The 16257-nt window shown below is 49.6% G+C and overlaps 3 long non-coding RNA genes across 6 annotated transcripts in view; 2 read left to right on the top strand and 1 right to left on the bottom strand.

Annotated features, from left to right (window-relative positions):
• The window catches only part of LOC309529691, a 128141-nt gene that overhangs the window by 69000 nt on the left and 42884 nt on the right, over nucleotides 1-16257 (top strand). Inside the window, exon 1 of one of the 4 annotated variants that reach the window (XR_014218319.1) lies at nucleotides 9384-9477. The exons of the other annotated variants lie outside the window; for them this stretch is intronic. This is a non-coding gene — a long non-coding RNA (uncharacterized lncRNA). Of the gene's footprint in view, nucleotides 1-9383; nucleotides 9478-16257 lie in introns of those variants that run through there. 4 annotated transcript variants of the gene reach the window in all.
• LOC309529717 overlaps nucleotides 1-16257 on the bottom strand; it is a 61443-nt gene that overhangs the window by 27570 nt on the left and 17616 nt on the right. The window lies entirely within an intron of this gene.
• On the top strand, nucleotides 3602-5480 carry LOC309529701. Its single transcript, XR_014218335.1, has 3 exons — nucleotides 3602-3739; nucleotides 4367-4495; nucleotides 5165-5480. It is a non-coding gene; the product is annotated as an uncharacterized lncRNA (long non-coding RNA).

Here is a 16257-nt window from a genome sequence, read left to right as displayed (position 1 = left end):
GGCAAACCTAGACAACATCTTAAAAAGCAGAGATATCACCTTGCCAACAAAGGTCCGTATAGTAAAAGCCATGGTCTTCCCAGTAGTGATGTATGGAAGTGAGAGCTGGACCATAAAGAAGGCTGATCGCCGAAGAATTGATGCTTTTGAATTATGGTGCTGGAGGAGACTCTTGAGAGTCCCATGGACTGCAAGAAGATCAAACCTCTCCATTCTGAAGGAAATCAGCCCTGAGCGCTCACTGGAAGGACAGATCGTGAAGCTGAGGCTCCAATACTTTGGCCACCTCATGAGAAGAGAAGACTCCCTGGAAAAGACCCTGATGTTGGGAAAATGGAGGGCACAAGGAGAAGGGGACGACAGAGAATGAGATGGTTGGATGGTGTTCTTGAAGCTACTAGCATGAGTTTGATCAAACTGCGGGAGGCAGTGGAGGACAGAAGTGCCTGGCGTGCTCTGGTCCATGGGGTCACGAAGAGTCGGACACGACTAAACGACTAAACAACAACAACAACAATATCGCCTTCTGGTCTGGGCTCATTCCAAATTTCCCTGGGCTGCATCTGGCAATTGCTTTACACAACTCTGCTGCCTGTGGGCATCCGATGGAGCAAGGCTTGTTCGTTTACTTGAAGCAAGACCAGGTGGGGAAATGGGACTTAGCCATGTGACTACAGGTTCCCCACCTTAAGTGTTGGGTTGGCACTTCAGGCTCTTGGGAAAGGAGGCTGAAGACATCTCCTGGGGCCCATTTCTGTGGAGATTGCAAAAGACCAGCAACTGCCTTGTAAGTGTTACAGGCACAGCCCAGACCAACAGCTCATGATTGGCACTGATACTTCTCCCCCATCTCCAAATTCAAATATAAAAGAATTGCCCTGACCTACTATTTTCCCCTATATATCCACAAGAATGCACAGAAGCTCAAACCAGTGTAACCCAGCAATATTAAAATGAAGCATCAAGCAAGCAACACAAATACCATAAAAGCAGCACAACACACAAACACACACTCAAACAAACAAACAAACAAACAAACAAACAAACAAACAGGACAGTGCTCAAATAGTGTCCATAAAAAGAGAAGGCTATGCCTGCCTTTCCCTTGAAAAAATGGATCTGGGGAATATTCAAGAGCATGGAAGGGCAGCAGTTTGCTGCAGCACTGATGGGGTTGGATCCAATGCCACAGACGTCCGCGTGTGCATGGGAATCCCTGCTCTTCCCCCCTACAGACCCATTGCACCCCAAAATCTATTCAAAGGTATTGGGACATGTGGGATACAAGCCTGTAGATCAGCTTTGGGTGGTGCCCAGGGAGAGGAGAGGATGCAGAACTCAGTTGGTGAGGTTGGGGACAACCTGTTGAGTTGGAGAGGGTGGTGAGCAAGCCCAAAAGGAAATGTAAACCTGGCTCTTGGGCAGGGACTGCATGAGAACACCTCCATCAGGGCTGGACTATTTCCCCAAAAAAACGTTTTGTACCTCAGCTGCATGGACTTTCTGCAACTATGCATGATTTGGAACAGAGCTGTCCTTCCAAGTGTTCTCCTTCCATGAATTCCGCAAGACAGTTCAATCAAGTAATGTCCACCAAAACACATACAGTGGTGTAATATGTATCCATATGGGTGAAAATAGCATGAAAGAATGGGGGGGGACTGCCTTGCAAAAAAAGGGTATATTACGTACGATTACAAAGAAATGGGGGAAAATTCACCCCAAATTCACTGCCCTGGGAGTGTTTTGTCGGCTGCTGAAACTCTGCCCTCCAGAATGCCAAGATTACCAAGCAGTCGGATCAGTGGGGCAGGTTGTGTGTGGGGAAAGGTGGAAGAGATGCAGGGGTTTCCTAATGGGAGGTAAGGCGGGTTCATATAGGAGTGCAATGGAGATGTGATGGGAATCTGAGTGTCGGGAGATTCAGGAGAGATAAAACCAAGGGCTTCTTCATGCAGCTTGTAGTGAAACTATGGAACTCCCTCGCCCAGGGAGCAGGGATGACCACCGACTAGGATGGCTTGAAATGAAGACCAGGGGCTGCTGGCCATGAGGGAGATGCTCTGCCTCTGCAGTGAGAGGCCACAATGCTTCTGGATGCCAGTTCTTGGGAATCCCATGTGATCCATGGCCATTGGTAGCCTGCAAGGAGGACCTGAGTGAACACCACTCTCCCCACTTGCGATTCTGGGCCAATGATGTTCAGAGGCCTCCTGTCTCCAGCAGGGGAGGGAGAAAGTAGCCATCTTGGCTGGTAGCCATGGGCAGCCTTCTGCCCCAAGGACCTGTATCTCCTTCCTTTTCTTTATTGTAGGCTGAATGCATAGGTCAGTCATAGAATCATAGAATCCTAGAGTTGGAAGAGACCACAAGGGCCATCGAGTCCAACCCCCTGCGAAGCAGGAAACACCATCAGAGCACTCCTGACATATGGTTGTCAAGCCTCTGCTTAAAGACCTCCAAAGTAGGAGACTCCACCACACTCCTTGGCAGCAAATTCCACTGTCGAACAGCTCTTACTGTCAGGAAGTTCTTCCTAATGTTTAGGTGGAATCTTCTTTCTTGTAGTTTGGATCCATTGCTCCGTGTCCGCTTCTCTGGAGCAGCAGAGAACAACCTTGATGTTCAGAGGCCTCCTGTCTCCAGCAAGGGAAGGAGAAAGTAGCCATCTTGGCTGGTAGCCATGGACAGCCTTCTGCCCCAAAGATTGGTTTCTCCTGCCTTATCTATCTTTTCATCAGGAAAACTGAGTTGGGCTCCCCTTCTTCATCCATCAGATGCGCAAACACTCCCACAACACCTTATGCCTGCTTTTAATTCAGAAAGAAACTCTGAAGGGCTGTCACAAGGAGGCAGGGGCAAGCTTGTTTTCTCCTGCTCATCATGGGGAGGGCCAGGTGGTCTGTAGCCCCGGGCACATGATTTTGAGGGGGCATGAGCCAGATGCCCCCATGCTAGGATCCCTGCTGTGCCTCCTCCTGGGCCTCTCTGCCCAGTGGAGCACCGCCTGGCATTGCTGCCAGGACCCTTTCCCCATGCTAAATGGCCGCCCCGCCAGTGTTGGGGGGGGGGTTACACTTGCCAGGAGCAGCCATGGCCAGGCAGGCTCCCCCCTTGGTGTGGGCAGGTGAGGAGGCAGCACAACACGGCCCTGTGAACCCTCGGTGCCCCATGCCTGCCCAGCAGCGATGGCCTCTGGGGTTGGGCTAGTGGGAAGGGTTTTGTTCACCTTCTGCGCCCAGTCCCTGGTCCCGCCTGCAGAGTGACCCCCCCAGGGGAAATCAAAAGATGCTGTGCCACTGTGAGCAGAGAGCAAAACACAAACCAACAGATTCGCTTTCTGAATTGCTCAACAGTGGAAGGGTGCCCTTCAGAAGGTGCCTGATTCTCCTTTGAAGGACGTTTGATGGGCAGCTGTCAGGGATGCTATAGCTTTGATGCCTTCATTGCAGGGGTTGGACTTGCTGTCCCTTCTGTAAACCTATGATTCTGTGGTCTTTGGCTGGTCCTTGGCACATGAAGCTCAGAGCTTGCAACATCCATCTTGCAAACGACGGTTGGCATCCCACAAGATTTCAACAGTCCTCCAGCCACCTATAAGTAGAGGGACCTCTCCTTCCCCTGGCAATTGCTCTTCCACTTGGCTTCTGGTACCTCCAGGATTCCCACCAACCTCCAGCCATGAAGATCTTCTGCCTCCTCTCTGTGGCCGTCCTCTTCTTGATGATGCTGGCTCCAGGTAAGGCCTCCTTCTCAGATGCTTCTTCTCTGAGCAGCCCCACAGCTCTCCACTTTATTCGTTTTAAACTTGCCTTTGAGCACCACTTGCAGTGACTCCCAAAGAGGTGGGATCTTGCCCCTCTGTCCTCCTGGAGAGTTTCCCAAATGGGAGCTTCAGGTGGACCCTGGGAGAGGAGGGTGCTGGACTCGATTCATCCCCTTTAACCAGATCCACCAGCCAGTCTCTTCTTATTAGCTCAGTTATGTGATCCACAGAAGCTCTTGCTTTCAAATCTGCAATAATGCGCTTCAGTAAACTCAGCTTTGCAGTGGACAAAAGAACGGGACAGTTTCCTGGGCAAGGGGGCTTCTCTCTCCCAGTTGGCCAGTGGCCGCCCAGGGAAGCCAGTGACTCTGACGCAGCCCTCCCTACCACCTTGGCTCAGACCTGTCCTGGAGGTGCAGGGAGGCAGCAGAAGGGACTGGCTCTCTGCTCCAGCCCTGCATTCTTCCTGCACCAGCATTCCCCAACCTGGTGCCCTCTGGGTGCCCAAGCCAGCAGGGCCATGGTGGAAGAAGGTGTGGAAGGTGTGGAAGGTCAGTCCTGAGAGACAGAGCCTTCAAAGTCTTCTTTTTCTTCCTTCAGATTTCACCAGAGCCCAAGCTAATTGCAGGCCAAGATGTCAAAGGCAGAGAGGGATACTGCAATATCGTAGGTGCTGGCCGCCCCGAAACACACTTTTTCAGTGTGGTCGCCAATGGTGTTGCCGCAGAGGTGAGTTAAATCAAATTAATTGTGTTTCATGACTCCAAATGCATGTGACGCATCTCTCTGCCCCCCCACTCCACTTCTCTCTTAATCTTTACATCCGCTGTGAGTTGGAACAATATTAGTGTGCACACTGGGGGGTGACAACCCTTTCCTCTCCGCTTGCTGCCCCCATGAAAGCTCTCTGACCCCTCAGCCACAACTCCCCTTAGCCTCCCTTGGCTGAAAGAACAGCTCTTCATGGCATGAGAGGGTGGGGGCTCAGTCGCTGACCCTCCTCAAATAGCAAAGGCAACCTGTGTGAAACGTCCCTGTGAAGGTGGTTATTGAATCACAGAATTGCAGAGTTGGAAGGGAAAGAGTTCAATGTACAGCAACACAATGATCTGCTCAAAGAAGGAAGAAGGAAAAAGAACCACATTAGAAAAAAAAGTGTGTATGGCAGCCAAGCCCCGCTCAAATCCACCCAAGTGCATACATGAAATATTCAGAGGTCTCTCCTACAATCATAGAATAGAAATGTAGCGTTGGGAGGGACCTAAGGGTTCATCTAGTCCAACCCTCTGCAAAACAGACCCTCTGTGTGCAATTTGAACTCTGACAACAGTTGGAGTCACTGGTTTGGGTTTTCAGAACCACCACCAACACCCGTTTTAATAGTGTTTTCTCTCACAGGATACTAACTCTGCAGATCTCCGGTGCAAGACCTGTGGTGAAAGGAAGACCACCCTGCTCTCCTCTGATGTGCAGCTGCCTCGACTGCACCCCCATCTCTGCTGGGGAAGAAAGCGCTTTGCTTGATGCTGCTGAAGGCGATGCTGGGAAGGAGTCAAGAGGGAGCTGTCCTGTCTGCCTGTCTACTCATGAGTAAGCCCACTGTGTCCAGTGGGGCCTGACTCCTTAGTAAATGGGCTCGGGATTGGAGCTTGGATTTGGTTTGCCTGCAAAAATGCTTTAGCTTTTTCTTTTTAATAAATGCAAGCATTGGAAACCTTTGTGTTGGTTCATGGTGTGAAAACGTTTGCTGGGTTGAGGGCGTTATTTTGGTCAGGCTCTCAGACCCTTTCTCTCTCTCTCTCTCTCTCTCTCTCTCTCTCTCTCTCTCTCTCTCTCTCTTTCTCTGCCAGTCAGTGGTGCCATCCAGGTTTTGTGGTTGCTTTTCCAAACATGGCTTTGCACAAGGACATTTCTCACATTGTAGGCCCCCACCTCTCCCTGCCCCTCCTCCTGCCCCTCCTCCTGCCCCTTTCTCTGTCTCTCCCCTGCAACTGACCTGCTTCCTTGGGCAGCTGCACAGAGAAGGATGTTTCACAAACAGGAATGGATCAGAGCGTATTATTATTATTATTATTATTATTATTATTATTATTATTATTATTATTATTATTCAGTGTATTTTTCTAAAATAATGTTTAGGGGTACAGTACTCTCATTTCCCTACTCATATTGAAATACTGCCCCTCAGTGAGGCCAAACTTAGATTTACAAAATGTTCAGGGGTATTCATGCCCCTGTGTCCCCCCCCCCCAAAATAATAATAATAATAATAATAATAATAATAATAATAATAATAATAATACTTTATTACTTCCCCCCCACCCATCTGGCTGGGTTTCTCCAGCCGTTCTGGGTGGCCCCCAACAGAATATTAAAAACACGATAAAAGATCAAACATTAAAAATGCCCTAAACAGGACTGACTTCAGATGTCTCCTAAAAATCAAATACAATGGTACCTCGGGTTCAGAACTTAATTCGTTCTGGAGGTCCATTTCTTAACCTGAAACTGTTCTTAACCTGAAGCACCACTTTAGCTAATGGGGCCTCCTGCTGCTGCCGCGCCGCTGGAGCACGATTTCTGTTCTCATCCTGAAGCAAAGTTCTTAACCCGAGGTACTATTTCTGGGTTAGCGGAGTCTGTAACCTGAAGTGTATGTAATCTGAGGTACCACTGTAATTGTTCATTTATTTGACATCTGGTGGAAGGGCGTTCCACAGGGCAGGTGCCACTACTGAGAAGGCCCTCTACCTGGTTTTCTGCAACCTTAGTTCTCGCAGGGAGGGAACCACCAGAAGACCTTCGGAGGTGGACTCCGGTGTCCGGGCTGAACAATGGGGATGGAGATGCTCCTTCAAGTATACTGGGCTGAGGCAATTTAGGGCTTTAAAGGTCAGCATCAACACTTTGAATTCTGCTCGGAAACGTTCTGACTGGTGTTATATCTCAACTGCCACTCCCAGTCACCAGTATAGCTGTCACATTCTGTATTAGTTGTAGTTTCCAGGTCACCTTCAAAGGTAGCCCCACGCAGAGCGCATTGCAGTAGTCCAAGCAGGAGATAACCAGAGCATGCACCACTCTGGTGAGATAGTTCATGGGCTGGTAGTAGTAGTAGTAGTAATAATAATAATAATAATAATAATAATAATAATAATAATAATAATAGAAAGGATGCCGAAGACATCTCATGGGGCCCATCTCTGTGGAGATTGCAAAAGACCAGCAACTGCCTTCTAAACATCACTGGGCAGGACACAGCTCAGACCAACATCTCACAGCAAGCACCAATCCTTCTCTCCCCTCTCCAAAATAAAATTTAAAATTTCTCCTTGCTGTCCCCTTCCTCCTTTTCCTGGGAGCGAAAATGGGGACTTCCCAATGTTGAGGGGACCTCCTGCAAAGCAAAACCCCCGCCCCACAAGCCAGAAGGGCCACCAGACAGGAGTAGTGGGAGATGCAGTCCACAAATATCTGACAGTCCCTACACTACCTGCCCCTTGAGTACAGTGCAGAGGGAACAGCAAGGAATGCTCAGCGACCAAAATAGAGAAAAAGGGGGAAGGAGAGACATCTCAAGTTCTGGATATGGATTTATGGAGGAGCTTGTGGGCTTTCCTTCACTGGAGCTGGGGTGGGATGGCTATCTGTCACGAATGCTTTAGTTGAGTTTCCTGCATTGAAGCGGCTCGAACGGGATGACCCTCAGGGTCCCTCCTCACTCCACAATTTTATGATTTACCCATTGTCAGGGGTTCAGGAGCAGAGGCAAGGGCAAGGGAGGAAACAGAGAGCGAGGGGTGGGAGGCAGAAGAAAGGATGAGTGATGACGACGACCCGAGATCTCCGAGTCTTTCCAGTGAATCAGAAGATTCACAGAAAGGAGCACCAGTGGCCAGGGCAAGGGGGGAGCCTAGGGGAACACCCTAGGAGGGAAGGGCCAGAGGGAGCTCAGAGGGGAGCAGTTGGAAATCGGGACCAGCGTCACCAACAGAGAGCAGGGGAGAGGAAGGGCGTCAGGTATCAAGCGCTGGCAGCTCACAACAGGAGGGAGGGCATGAGTCAGGAGTGGCCACACCTCCATCGGGGAGTGAAGAAACGGTCAGACGGAAAGTGGAAGGTTGGGCGCGCGCGCCAAGTTCAAATGCACAGGAAGGTGGCGCAGTAAGCAGCCCGGAAAGGGAGCCAGGTCCTAAAGCCCGGCGCAAGGAGGCAGGAGGGTCCGGGGGGTCGGCGTCAGAAGAATCCAGGAAGGAAGAGACCCAGGGGGGCAGAGGGACCCAGAGAAGAACAGTCAGGCGGAAAAGGTGGAGTAAGGCTAGGATATTAAGTTGGTGCACAAGGGGCGGAGACTCAGACGGAGCTTCGCCGGTCTGACCCATAAGACGTAGAGTTGCACGCAGGAGCTGGAGAATGGAAACTGTAACTCAATAAAGACTTTTACAAAGTGATTGCTGGCTAGCGTGATCCTCTGTGAGCTAGGATCTGGAAGCAGCTCTGACACCCATGATTGCAGAAGGGTCTAAGATGATGATCTCAGGATCCAGGTTGGTACATATGGGGATAGGAGGCATTGAAGGTAAAGAGGTCCTGAGCCAGTTTGAGAGTTTTGCAGGAAGCAGGTTGGAAGATAGAGGCACAGAGATGGGCTTGCTGTGTACCAAATCCAAAGCTCTGACTGAGACGGAGGATTTTTTTGAAGGGTGTGTGTGTTAATGCTTTGAAGCCATGCATTTTATGCTCAGGCTGTCTATATGTGTAGATAACACAGGATATTCAAACGACTGCACAGCCTCCGCTAACCTTCATTCCAATGAAACCGAATTCTGGGCAAGCACAGAAGTGCGTGGATTTTTCCCCAACTCAGAGATTTGGCTGCTGCATAACAATAGTTTCAAGGAACCTGAAATGTGCTTTTTTTGCCCCTTTTCTTCATCCCTGAATCTGTTTACATGGAAAGGGATGTCTTTGGCATTGCTGCTCCCCACTCCCATTCACTGTCCCCCAATATCACCTTCTGATCTGGGCTCATTCCCGAGTTCACTGGGCTGCATCTGGCAGTTGCTTCACCCAACTTTGCTCCCTGTGGGCGTCCGATGGAGCAATGCTTGTCTGTTAACTTGAAGCAAGACCAGGTGGGGAAATGGGACTTAGCCCTGTGACCACAGGTTCCCCACCTTGCCTGCTGGGTTTGAACTTCAGGCTCTTGGGAGAGGATGCTGAAGACACCTCACGGGGCTCAGCTCTGTGGAGATTGCAAAAGACCTGCGACTGCCTGCTAAATGTTACAGGCAATGCCCAGACCAACAGCTCGGAACTGGCACTGATACTTCTCTCCTTTCTCCAAAATTAAATATAAAAGCCTTGTCCTCACTTTGGGTGCCCACTTTTTGTAGTTTATATTCATATATTCACAACAGTGCACAGAATTTTAACCCTGTGTCAGCCAGAACTGTTGAACCAAAGCACCTAGAAAGCAACACAAATACCATAACAGCAGCACAACACACACACACACACACACACACACACACATCCCACAAGATTTCATCAGTCCTCCAACAGCCTATAAGTAGAGGGAGCTTTCCTTCCCCTGGCAATTGCTCTTCCACTTGGCTTCTGGTACCTCCAGGATTCCCACCAACCTCCAGCCATGAAGATCTTCTGCCTCCTCTCTGTGGTCGTCCTCTTCTTGATGATGCTGGCTCCAGGTAAGGCCTTCTTCTCAGATGCTTCTTCTCTGAGCAGCCCCACAGCTCTCAGCTTTATTCTCAGCCACTTGTTGTGACTTCCAAAGAGGTGGGATCTTGCCCCTCTGTCCTCCTGGAGAGTTTCCCAAATGGGGCTTCAGGTGGACCCTGGGAGAGGAGGGTGCTGGACTTGATGGGCCCCCTTTAACCAGATCCACCAGCCAGTCTCTTCTTATTACCTCGTTTATATGATCCATGTTAGCTCTTGCTTTCAAATCTGCAATAATGTGCTTCAGTAAACTCAGCTTTGCGGTGGGCAAAAGAACGGGTCACTTTCCTGGGCAAGGGGGCTTCTCTCTCCCGGTTTGCCAGTGGCCACCCAGGGAAGCCAGTGACTCTGACGCAGCCCTCCCTACCACCTTGGCTCAGACCCTGTCCTGGAGGTGCAGGGAGGCAGCAGAAGGGACTGACTCTCTGCTCCAGCCCTGCATTCTTGCTGCACCAGCTTTCCTCAACCTGGTGCCCTCTGGGTGTCCAAGCCAGCAGGGCCATGGTGGAAGAAGGTGTGGAAGAAGTTGTGGAAGGTCAGTTCTGAGAGACAGAGCCTTCAAAGTCTTCTTTTTCTTCCTCCAGATTTCACCAGAGCCCAAGGTAATTGCAGGACGAGATGTCAAAGGCTGAGAGGGATACCGCGATTAAGGTGCCGTCCGTCCGAACGGCCATTATTCCTATGTCCTCCCGGGGTGTGTTGCCGTAGAGGTGAGTTAAATCAAATCTTAGTTTTCCTCGAAAATTTGTCAGTGGTGTATCATGACCCCAAATGCATGTGACTCATCTCTAAGTTTTCCCCCTACTCCACTTCTCTCTTAATCTTTACAACCACTGTGAAGGGGAACAATATTAGTGTGCATACTGGGGGTTGTGACATCCCTGTCCTCTCCCCTTGCTGCCCCCATGAAAGCTCTCTGACCCCTCAGCCACAACTCCCCTTAGCCTCCCTTGGCTGAAAGAACAGCTCTTCCTGGTGTGAGAGGGTGGGGCTCAGTCGCTGACCCTCCTCAAATAGCAAAGGCAATCTGTGTGAAACGTCCCTGTGAAGGTGGTTATTGAATCACAGAATTGCAGAGTTGGAAGGGAAAGAGTTCAATGTACAGCAACACAATGATCTGCTCAAAGAAGGAAGAAGGAAAAAGAACCACATTAGAAAAAAAGTGTGTATGGCAGCCAAGCCCCGCTCAAATTCCCGAAAGTGCCTACAGGAAATGCTCAGAGGTCTCTCCTACTATCACAGAAAAAAATGTAGTGCTGGGAGGGACCCTTCTGTGTGCAATTGGAACTCTGACAACAGCAGCTCTTCTGCCTCCCAGTTGGAGTCACTGGTTTGGGTTTTCAGAACCACTACCAACACCCGTTTTAATAGTGTTTTCTCTCACAGGATACTAACTCTGCAGATCTCCGGTGCAAGACCTCTGGTGAAAGGAAGACCACCCTGCTCTCCTCTGATGTGCAGCTGCCTCGACTGCACCCCCATCTCTGCTGGGGAAGAAACAGCTTTGCTTGATGCTGCTGATGGCGATGCTGGGAAGGAGTCAAGAGGGAGCCATCCTGTCTGCCTGTCTACTCATGAGTAAGCCCACTGGGGCCAGTGGGGCCTGACTCCTTAGTAAATAGGCTTGGAATTGGAGCTTGGATTTGGTTTGCCTGCAAATATGCTTTAGCTTTTTCTTTTTAATAAATGCAAGCATTGGAAACCTTTGTGTTGGTTCATGTTGTGAAAACGTGTTGGGTTGAACATATTTTTTATTTTTTTTGGTCAGACTCTGAGACCCTCTCTCTCTCTCTCTCTCTCTCTCTCTCTCTGCCAGTCAGTGGTGCCATCCAGGCTTTGTGGTTCTTTTCCAAACATGGCTTTGCACAAGGGCATTTCTCACATTGTAGGCCCCCACCTCTCCCAGGGGTCTCCCTGCCCCTCCTCCTGCCCCTTTCTCTGTCTCTCCCCTCCAACTGTCGTGCTTCCTTGGGCAGCTGCACAGAGAAGGATCTTTCAGAAACAGGAATTGAGCAGAGCTGGAAAATACACTGCAACATTTCTCCAATGAAAATAGGGACATTCTATTCAGTAGTAGTAGTAGTAGTAGTAGTAGTAGTAATAATAATAATAATAATAATAATAATAATAATAATAATCCACCCATCTGACGAGGTTGCCCCAGCCACTCTGTGTGGCTCAAATATATACACAAAAACATCATAACACATTAAACATTAAAGAACCTCCCTATACAGGACTGCCTTCCAATGGCTCAAGGGTCACATAACTCCACACCCTCCAAAATTTCTCTGATGGAAACGGGGACGCCGTTAGGAAAAGTGTGACATTCTTATATCAAGTCAGTTCAACTTGGACTGCTTCTTTAAATGCAGGACTGTCCCTGGAAGATGGGGACACTTGGAGGGTGTGGACAGGACCAGCCCAAAACATTTGAGCCTCTGAGGCAAACCACAAAATGGTGCCTTCCAGTCCCCACATTCCCGTACTCAGGGAAGAAGGGGTGAGTTGAAATCTACATTGGGATCAAGGGGGAGGATATCAGCAATGCCTCCAAGTCGCGGAGATGCATTTCTTCAAGGATGAAACTGATGCCCCTGTGGGTCCTGCCACCCGAGGTGGGCACTGCCCCTTTCCTCATGAGTGGGCTGGCTGACCTGTTGATCTCTGTTCAGCGTGGCAGAGAAGGAAGAGACAGGGAGGGTGGGAAGCTGAGCTGAGGGGAAGGAAGGGGATGAGTGGGGGGCAGCGTGGAACACACAGCAAGGTTTCCCCGAGGCTTCTAGGCAAGGCATGCATACCCCCCAACAGTTCTCCAGTTAAAAGAGGGGTGTCCTTTTCCATCATCATCATCAAGATGTATATTATTTATAACCCACCCATTGGGCTGGGTTGCTCCAGCCACTCTGGGCAGCTTCCAACATATAGAAAAACACAATAAAAGAGCAAACTTTCTTTTTTTAAAAAAACACCCCTATACAGGACTACTTTCAGATGCCTTCTAAAGGGTGTGGGATGTCAGGGAACTGACATCAGAGCTAGAGGCGGAGGGAAGGCTCTCAAATGATGCTGGAGAAGGGCCCAGCAGGGAGAGAGGCAGCTCTGCAGATGGGGAAGCAAATCAGCGCAACACCAGGGATATAGAGGGGCTGATGTGGGAATCGGCGAGAGGGCTCCAGGACTCTTCACCGGACACCAGCGGGGAGAGCACGGGTCTCCGCTACCCACGCCCACCCTGCACAGAAGACTTCCGCGCAGAGAGAGTAGGAGGAGACTGGGTGTCAAACAACTTTTATGCTGGAAAAGATTTAAGAAACGCCCACTGACGGATTCTGCTAGCGACTGAGGCAGCCACGAAGTGAAGGGCTGCCCAGACTGAAAGGTTTAGCAAGGCAACAAAGCCTGGAGAGGCGGCAACTTACGCACGAGCAACCCATACACATTACATGATATTTCTTATCTCCTTGGCTCAGAGGTCGCATAACTTCATACCCTCCAACATTCCTCCGGTGGACATGCAAGAAGAAACGAGCAACATTTCTGGGATCAAGTGAGAAACTGGGATGGTTTCTATAAATGCAGGACTGTCCCTGGAAAATAGGAACACTTGTAGGCATGGGCAAAGCCAGTGGGGGCAGGGGGCGGTTCCCCCACCCCAGATCAAGTAAAACAATAGAAATACTTAACTAACTGCCCCCTAACAAAAGTTCTTTCCTTCCAACAAAGTCTTGACCCCACCCCTGCAAACATTAATCCTGGCTACACCCATGTTTGGCGGGTCTGGTGATGTTGCAGAGGATCCTGCCCACTCTGGGACATGGTTTCCCTGCTCACACTCTGCCTTCAGAGCAGGTGGATTATCACATTTTCACAACCTGCTAGAAACAGAAGGAATACAGGAGGCCCACACATGACTACTACAACAACAACCTGTGGAATTTGATTGATCTGGCGCGACCCCCGCTAATTGATTTGCGATCCTCAATTAGCTCTTTACTGCCCGGCACACTTCTCCTGCCGCACGCTCTGCTCCGAGCTCTCAGTCACGCCGTAGCAGAGATAACACAGCGGTGTAAAACTGTCACGTAGCTTGGCTTCCAGACAAACACACACAGTCCAGGTTTGTCTATTTACAGCTTTTATTCCGACATTTCTCAGGAATTTCCAGGACTATTTGCAGCCATGACAAAACTGCATCCTTTCCCCACAAAGTACAGAGTGGGACTGGCATACTCTTCCCAAGCTCCTCCCAAGCTTCCAAAATTGACGTCAGAATGGTGTGGCATCATGGGAAGAACTTAACCCATTAAGTTCCAACCTCAACACCCCCCCTTGCTGCACCTTCTGACAAGACCCTTTTGAGCTCAACACCTTACCCTTTGCCTTGTGCTCCTTCCCAGCATCTTTCCCAGGCACCTGTTGAACCCTCTCAACACTTCCAGAATCACACTGTGCGAATTTCGCCCATGCACATGTTGCCTGGTACCTTTCAGGTGGAATGCCCTTTGTTGTGCGACTAGACCTTCTGGGCATAAACTCAGATGTTACCTCTGACTCACTGCCACCAGGAAATGTGTCCTCAGCATCACGGGATTCCCCCTCTGACTTAAAACGTTTTCGAATCCTCTCCATTACACTCACAGGGGAACTGGGCTCGCTTTTGGGTGTTCTCCTAACATCTTGTGGAGAAACTACCGATACCTCCTCCTGTTCCTGACTTTGGTCAGTTGTCTGATCGTCATCATCAGACTCAGCTTCTCCTTCCTCCCCCTCACAATCTTCCTGTTCTGAATCAGAGAGACACTCTGAAAGAACATCACGCTTGACAGCAGCTTGTGTCTTTTTATCCTGCTCATAGAACTCAGCGTGTTTACTGATCAGTAACTTACTCTGATCACCTGATGGAAATGCAAACCTCCATGCACTCGCTGTTGGCTCATACCCACAGAAGATCATTTTTCGGAACTTGGATCCATCTGGCCCCTGCAAAGCAGCAGGTACCGGCACAGACGCACGTGACCCAAACATACGCAAAAAATGAATCTGGGGTTTCCTGCCATGCAACAAACCAAATGGTGTGTCCCCTACCATGGAATTGTAGGTGCGATTCCAGGTGAAGCTTACATACTTGATTGCCTCCAGCCAAAACCTTGGAGGTAACCCAGAATCTTCCAGCAACACCTGTGCAGTTTTAACCAGAGCCTGACATTTGAGCTCTGACACCCCCCACTGATTGGGTGAAGTCACTGTGTGACGTATCCCTTTCTTGCGAAAGTACTTCTGCAAAGCAGAACCTGTAAACTCAGCTCCTCTGTCACTTGTGACAGCTTGCACTTTGGTGGAAAACCTTTGTTCCACCCCCTCAATCCACCCTTTGATCAGCTGTGCTGCATCATCCTTGGATTTGAGACCATGAGTCCAGGAATTCTGAGTAAAATCCTCCTGCATCATAAGCAGAAACCTTGACCCTCCCAGACTTGGTTCTTTTACAGGACCCAACAGATCTATGTGAATCAGTTCAAAAGGCCTAGTGGTTATCCTTTCAACCTTTGGATAACTGCATCCTTTTACCTTTGCCAGTTTGCATGTTTCACAACTTACAGCATGTCCACATTCTGAGATATTACAACCATTGGAAACTTCCGGCAGCACCTGTAGTTCTTCTAGAGAACTATGAGCTGTACGTGTATGCCAAGCATGTACGCATGAATCATGATTGGGAATTGTAGCACGCAGTGCTTGTGCTTTCTCAACCTTCCCACCACCCTCCAGAGACGTTTTAAGAATGAAGAGATCATTCTGCCCCTTTTTTACCTTGGCAAGCATCCTCCCTCCTTTGGAGATCGTGCACACATCACCCTGAAAACAAACCGTAAATCCCTTTTTCAGTAAATAAGGCACAGATAAAAGACAGTGGTGCATCCCAGGAACAGTACAACACTCCAACGTTTCCTGTAAAATACAAAAATGCAAATTTACAGCATTAGTCATATTTCTTTTCTGTCCATTTGCAAACAGTACAGTTTTCCCGGCAGGAATTGCCGTGCAGTTCCACCTCTCGACAGCAGGTGTCTCTGGAATCAAATTGCGATTAGCTGCAGAGTCAATAACAAAACTTAGCTCTTGGCTTGCCCCACAGCTGTCTTCAGCCAACGCCAGACTAGCCGTGATCTGATAAATCTCCTGACGTTGTTTTCCACGTCCTTCTCTTGCGTTCCCACGCTGACCTCCTTTTCCAGACTGGTTCCCATGGAAACCCGACTGATTCCCATGGAAGGTGTCCTTGAAGCCTTCCTGTGCAGCTGCTCTCGCTGTCTGTGGGCAGTCTCTTTTGAAATGACTGTGAGATCCACACACGTAGCACCACAGCATTCAGCAACAGCGTCTTTCAGCTTGCTTGCTTGCTTGCTTCAAAACTCCGGCCTCCGCCTCCTGCCGTGCTCCTCTGCTAGACACCGCAGACTTCACAGCTCCCGGCAGCCTCCCGTGACAGGTTTACGATAGGTGATTTAGGTTACCCATAACCTGTGGAATTTGATTGATCTGGCGCGACCCCCGCTAATTGATTTGCGATCCTCAATTAGCTCTTTACTGCCCGGCACACTTCTCCTGCCGCACGCTCTGCTCCGAGCTCTCAGTCACGCCGTAGCAGAGATAACACAGCGGTGTAAAACTGTCACGTAGCTTGGCTTCCAGACAAACACACACAGTCCAGGTTTGTCTATTTACAGCTTTTATTCCGACATTTCTCA

The sequence above is a fragment of the Podarcis vaucheri genome, assembly GCF_965113315.1.
Source record: "Podarcis vaucheri genome assembly, chromosome: 3".
Classification (NCBI taxonomy): Eukaryota; Metazoa; Chordata; class Lepidosauria; order Squamata; family Lacertidae; genus Podarcis; species Podarcis vaucheri.
The sequence above is the reverse complement of the archived record's forward strand: the minus strand, read 5'-3'. Positions and strand labels throughout refer to the sequence as shown.